Consider the following 6,143-nt stretch of genomic DNA (forward strand, 5'->3'; position numbering starts at 1 on the left):
AAAATTAATATAGAACAACTAATAAACGAAGTTGTTGGATATTTTAGCAATTTTATACATGCATAATTAAAATAAAATAACGTAGATCATTGGATGACCCGAAAGAACGCCACAAATAGGAAATATAACAAGGACACTTATATATAGGATGTACCAGCGGCGTATCCACCATGCCCTTATCATATTGTATTTTCCCCGTTCTCCAAAAATCATTCCAAGTTCTGTGTTATTTCTCACAACCGGACTTATTATATTTTCAATGCGAGGACTTTGATAATTACGTGTCGACCCATAATTACCTCTATCGTCGGATGGTCCATATAACTTGCTCTATTGTGTGGTTTTAAGATATAGACTTTATAATTACATAAAATTCTCATATAGAACGTTGAAAATAAAAATAAAAAAAATAATGAATTTAAAGGGTAAGCATTACTAAAACATATTGATAGACCATTCAGACCAAGGACGACGCGAAACACTAAGTCAAGTAAATAAAATCATCGAGTCTAAATCAAGTAAACGATTTAAAAAAACGAAATAAATGTGGTAATGAAGTTAAAGAATGAAGCATTTAGAATTATGAACATCGTAACATGTGATTGAAATAATGGGGTCAGGAATAACGTGGTAAGTAAACGTAGCATTTAACCAACGAAGTATGAACATGTAAATTGATAACGCATTTGGGTTCGAGAATAGCTTAGATAAACAAAAATTTTTATGTATCAAAATACCATGATGTTTAACTAATGGAGATCTCCGAAAGAATGCAGCGCAATTAATGGTAACATTGAGGTGAAATGAAGTGAACATTACAACATATAAATTAATAATTTGAAATAAAACGGATAAACGAAATTCTATATTCACATTATTAAAATCCATTTAAGTTTGTGAAAGAAAAGTTACAATAGCAACCTTGAGTTTATCAAAGTAGACAATTGAAATTTCAAAATCAAAATAAAGCATTGATTCCAGATTGATGAAATCAAGAAAAACATAATGATTTAAATAAAACATCGAGTGAAAGAGAAGTACACAAATAAACAAAACAATTTGTGTAAAAATATAACATAACATAAACTCGGCATATACAAGGGAAACAGTCCCGGTTCTAAGTAAACGAATTCGTTTGGAGAGAACTGGTCACCGATAGTAAAATGTAGAAATAAAATGAAAATACGGTTTCTATTAGGTAGCTATACATACATGTTCATAGTCCCAATTTCCACTTAACGGTTACGTTTAAGAAAAATGGGTCATAGACCACGTGATTTGAAATAACAAACGTAAACCGATTTAATAAGGCGAATAAGAATGATGTACCAATTTACATTTCATAAAAAAAATAAATACAAACGAATATGGACCAAGGATCAATGAACGACCAAAATAAACTTCGTAACAATATTCTATAGAAGTGGATATAAAAATCACTTTGGGTAAGTTCGAAACATACGTGAAAGAGAAAATAAAGAAAAGTAAATGTAGCTTGCGACGTGTAACATCCGACTTTTGATTATAATAATAAAATAAATTTCGTTATTTTATGGTGGGTCGTTATCGGTTTAGATAAATAGAATACGAGTTGGTCTAGTGTTGGGTAAATGAATATGAGTTATAGACTTGGGTTAGGAAAGAAAGAAGGAAAGACCATGGGCTTAAGCCCATGATCCATAAATATATAAACCCTTAATCTCCATTTAATCCTCATTCACACATATTCCATACACCACCCAAAACACACACTTAAACTTTCTCTCTAGTTCTCTCTTTTCTCTCTAGCCGAAACCAAGAAGGAAACCGAGCACCGACCCGAGGTAATACTAGTATGATGTTTATTAACATAAACCCGTTAGATATAATCGCGAAACTACGAGCCGACACCGTTAAACCGTTTAAGTCAAGAGATCCAGATAGAATCGGGTATAAACCGAACCTAAGATGAGCTTAGGGATCACCCTAGCTCAGATCTGGATCGAACGGGACGAAAAACGGTGAAAAAACGAGTTAAAACACGTTTTTCCGGCGAATCCGCGGTTTTCTGGCGGCTTTCCGGCGGCGGCGCCGGAAAGGCGGCGCCGGAAAAGTCAATACGAGGTAACAGGAATGTCAGGGAATGTTCTGACATTCCCTGACCTAACCCTAGTTCGTTATGGGAACATAACGAATTGAAGGGTCATTCGTTAGTTAATTCACATAAGGGAGCACGACGAACTAGCTCTAGTTCGTCTCTGATTCGTTAGGGGAAAGGGGTAACGAATTACCTTTGATTCATTATGACCAGTTCGTTAAAAGAGAAAACGAATTAGATGGACCACTTCGCTATATGGACAAGTTCGTGAAAGGGTCCAATTCGTCATAAGGACCAGTTTGTTATAATGCTTGATTCGTTACAAAGCCAGATTCGTTATAATAGTTAATTTGCTATGAACTCCCATTCGTTAAGGATTGCATAACGAATTAGAACTTTGAAAGAATGTTAGAACAGTCCCTTGACTTCTAAAAGAATGAATTAATTACAAATAAGCCCTTGAACTTTGAGTTAGCGAATTAAATAATAATTTAAAATCCTAATAGAAAATGTGTTATGACAATTAATGGAAATAAAATTTTCCAACTTGACCTGGCAGCTCGACCCCAGCCAGGGGCTCTGCCCCTTAGACCCTGCTAGTGGCTGCCGCCCCTAGACCCCGCTGCCAGGGGCGCTGCCCCCAGACCCCGTTCGTTGAGGGTAATAATTAGATTAGAAACGCGAGATGAGTAGTGATAGTTAATTGATGCATATAATTATTATACAATTAGCCGTGCCCAACTGAAGAAGGGAATAACAATTAACGGTGAACGTAACCGACTTCAGGTGAGTTTCTAGCCCCATTCCTTGTTACGTTTTCGGGGTTGTGTGCATACTCGATGTGATTAGTTAATACACTTATACTAAGTGATAAGTGTATACCATATATGTATTATGTGAAATGTATGAATGGTTTCTTGCCTGTACATGAACGATCTTCGGAATTGCATGTACTGCCAGGAAATGGTTGATGTTATATGTATGTTGTAATATGAAGAATGAATGATGTATGTATGTGCCAAACTTACGATTATGTATATAGAAAGTATGTTAAGGAGGTATGTAAGAAAGGGTACCGGACCCTAATAATATCCGAGGATGGAGGGTACCGGACCCTAATAATATCAGAGGATGGAGGGTACCGGACCCTAATAATATCCGAGGATGAAGGGTACTGGACCCCAATAATATCCAAGGATGGAGGGTACCGGACCCTAATAATATCCGAGGTATGTAGGGCGAATGCTCTTTATAACGTAAGGTTAGTTATGATTGCGTATGATGATTGATGGACAGGTTAAGTATGTAATGCGTACCCTCGGGCACGTATATGTGTATGTAAAGTAAGTGATGTGATTAACTAGAACTCACTCAGCGTAGCTGACTTTTAGTACGCACGCAGGTTAACAGATTGAGACAGCTAGTTTGAGATGGACACATGGCAGGATTGAAGAGGCTGGCATCCGAAGATTGTCATGATGTTTTGAATGTTATGATTTATGTTATGTTTTGAAAGACAAATTATGGATATATGTAACGAATGATTGATGTTTTATATTATTCCGCGAAAGTTTTAATTAACTTTGATTTGTAGAACTGTGTTTATGAGTTAATCCAACACCAAAGTAGGGCTACCGGTAACGGGGCCTTATACGACGGTTGTCTTCTCGAATGTAGGTTTGTTTGGAGGTATGAAAGGTTGGTGTGGGAGGTGGTGCCAAGATTTCTTAGCCGAAACTCATTGGCGTTAATGAAGGGGAAAGAAAGAAAGGGGTACAACGTATATTTTAATTTACAAAAATCGGTTGTATATCGTGGAGTTTTTATATCTCATGGTGAAATAAGTTTATTCTATTTTAGTTAGGCAAACGTTTTTAACTAGCGATAAAACTTGAGAACTCTATGAAATCCTTAACGTAAAAATAAATGGTTTCTTTTGGCCAGCGGCCTAGGAAAAAAATTGTCAGATAATCTGACTTGTTGAATGAAATATAGCCTCAAAAGGGCTCAAGATTTGTTTGAAATAATAATTACATTATTATTAGAGGTGACGATAATACTAATAATAATAATATTACTAATCATAGTAATAATTAAAATATTATTGAATGAAAACAATAGTTTCAAAAGAGCTCAAAACTTGTTTGAATCCAATATTTTACTTTAAATATTATTATATAATAGTAGTGACGATGGTACTAAGAATAATAATATTACTAATAATAATAATATAAATAATAATAATAATTTTAAGAATAATAATAATATTGATAATTACCGTAATAATAATAATGATGATGACGGTGATGGTACTAATAATAATAATAGTAGTAGTAGTAATATTAATAATGATGGTAATATTAATAACTATAATAATAATAATAATAATAATAATAATAATAATAATAATAATAATAATAATAATAATAATAATAAATTCTTTTTAAAGAAAATCCATTTAACTGAAGGTTAAAATAACTAAGGATTTGAGATTAGGCGCGAGGTATTAGTAAAAGAAATAAAATGTAGGAAAGTATGCAAAAGAAAATATAGACGAGTTTGATGAGTTTTGTAAAAATCTAAGTATTGAAACTGAAAAAGTGTATAAGGTCGTCAAAGGATGCGGGGTTAGAATATTTCATGGCGGAAACCAGTTAGGCCTTCGAATGTATGGCGGGTGTGCTAGGGTCACCAAGATAATAGTAGGCTTAGAGCATGTGGTCAAACATATAATTGAGACAAATTGTTAGGTACAGGTCTTGCAGACGGGTGAGTGGCGTTGAGTTTGGGTATGTTTTGGCATTAAGTGGTAATTGAATCTACCAAAAATAGAAGTACATCAACGCTTCAGGGAAGTAAAGTGGTGGAATTTACACATATTATACAAAGGGCGTGTTTCAGCGCGAGAGCTTTCGGTTTAGCTTAGTTTGCGTTTTCAAGAATGGTGCTGGGTTTGAATTCGAATTAACTATAGCGATGAAGGTAGGTGCGGTCAGACGTGGGGTGATCGGGATCACGGAGGCCATTTACTTGATAACTTTGATTATCATTTTGCGAGTTGAGTGTGAAAACTAGGGAAACAAGGAAGCATTATACGAAACGTGATGAATTCACGTGACTTGAGACGTAAGTATGAAAACGACTAATAGATACAAGTAAAGAAAAATAAATCGCATGAAACAAATTTGAAATCGAACTTGGAATTCCTATGAAATGTCATGAGTTTTCACCTTTCAATAAACGAAAACATCATAAATTATTGAAAAATCATATGGAAAAAGTATCAAACTTAACAATAAATAGTGAAATCGAATTGAAAATCGAGTGTTCATTTACCACTATGAGTTTTTTTTTTTTGAATTTTTTTATTTCTAAAACATAAGAGTAAATGAATATAGAAATAAGGTAATCGAATTGAAATTCGACCATTCATGTATCACCATGACTTTCCGAATTTTCAATTCTAAAATGTAGTAGTAAATGAATAAAATAATATAGTTATTGAATCAAAATTCAACCATTTATGTATCACCATAACTTTTTGAACTTTCAATTCTCAAACGTAATAGTAAAATAATATAATCGTATTGAAATTCGGTTATTAACTTTCGAACTTCTAAAATTTTAAACCGTAAATGAGTCACAAAATTTTTAAACTTAACTATTCTCGTTTAAAAATGTGTAATTATATCGAACCAAAAGCTTAGTATTTGTGTACAGAATTCCAGTTAAAACACATTGCAAAACATAGAGGAGTGCAACCATATTCTTTTCACAAAGAGAACATGGTCGCGTTTGAAAACTTAAAGTTGTGATTCATATGGCGTTTAAAGTGGTATGCTTTGGCTTAATAGAGTTCATGCTCTTTCCTAACTCTCCAGGTAAGCAACCGGGTCCCGCGTCTGGTTAGGATTTATACTGTAACGATTCCGGCAAATTCAGGTATACCCTAGCCGGAATATACTATTTACGTGTTATTTAATACTGAATATATGAATTATAATGTGTTTATACGAGTATATAAGATTCACAGTACGAATTATACTCGAATATACAGCTAGTCGTA

This window comes from Bidens hawaiensis, unplaced genomic scaffold (assembly GCF_021521415.1).
Source record: "Bidens hawaiensis isolate Kalapana, Puna unplaced genomic scaffold, B.hawaiensis_p1.1 tig00029036_1, whole genome shotgun sequence".
NCBI lineage: Eukaryota > Viridiplantae > Streptophyta > Magnoliopsida > Asterales > Asteraceae > Bidens > Bidens hawaiensis.